Source organism: Vicia villosa, unplaced genomic scaffold (assembly GCF_029867415.1).
Source record: "Vicia villosa cultivar HV-30 ecotype Madison, WI unplaced genomic scaffold, Vvil1.0 ctg.000393F_1_1, whole genome shotgun sequence".
NCBI lineage: Eukaryota > Viridiplantae > Streptophyta > Magnoliopsida > Fabales > Fabaceae > Vicia > Vicia villosa.
In genome coordinates, this window is record NW_026705177.1 from 685,849 (window position 1) to 686,914 (window position 1,066).

The window sequence follows — 1,066 nt, forward strand, 5'->3', positions numbered from 1 at the left end:
GTTCCTCGCTCGACTCTCCCTCAATTGTTACGCTAACAATATTAAAGTTTTACCCAACTTATTTTTATCAAATCTAACAATCTATATAAAATCTTTCAAGATGATATCTAACTAAAATGTATAAGTAATGTGAAATTTGAAATATCCAAGGACCATGTACTATCATTCTTCTAGTAAAATTATATATAAGATTATTTTGGAAGCAAATATATATTAAATATATTTTTTGGTTTGTATGTGTCATGCTTATGTAGGGGTGATGCTATTCTTTTATGTATAGTTTCAATTTCAACATATTTTTTCTCGAAGGAACTAGTTTAATAGCAAGATAATAAGGTCTCAGTAAAAAAGATAATATATAATGCAAAAGTCAGTGGATGTGCATAGCTGTTTTAAGTTTTAACACTAAGCTAGCGTGTGGCCTAATTTGCGATAGAACTACAATTTGCATGTCACGCCTTCCTCAGTGGAATACCAATCTAAAATAGTGGTCCAAATATCAAATCTCAAAAGGTATATTCTTGGCCATCCCTTGTAAAATTACGGTAATTTACCCCTAAATAATGTCTATTAATAAAATCTTGTCACATAAAATAAAATTTTAAAATTGCATATTAATTTAACATATTAAAGAATCAAAATTAAATCAAATAAAAAATATATAAATTTATTTTTGAGTAATAAAATATTGATATGTCAAGTATGAATATTAATACTCACATTAAATAGAAAAAAAGGATGTTATTTAATTTACAATATATATATATATATATATATATATATATATATATATATATATATATATATATATATATATATATATTGTAAATTAAATAACTTATAAAAGCTTTTTGTGTACGTTGATCAACATAACCACGAAAAATACTTGCATGAACACAAACATAACAAGTGGCTTTACAAACAACCAATCACAAATTTTTATTAATTAAAAAACAAAAATATTTTTTCTCTCTCTCCTATTCAATCATAACCACCCCATGAATCCAATTAAAAAAGAAGTTAAATTTTAAATAAATTTAAAAATTTCTCTTTTCTTATTGGTTGT

General features: G+C 23.9%; 1 non-coding gene across 1 annotated transcript; it reads right to left on the bottom strand.

The window, feature by feature from the left end:
• Positions 1 to 208: 208 nt before the first annotated feature.
• On the bottom strand, positions 209 to 313 carry LOC131627702 (U6 spliceosomal RNA). Its single transcript, XR_009291552.1, has one exon. It is a non-coding gene; the product is annotated as a U6 spliceosomal RNA (small nuclear RNA).
• Between the last annotated feature and the right edge of the window lie 753 nt (positions 314 to 1,066).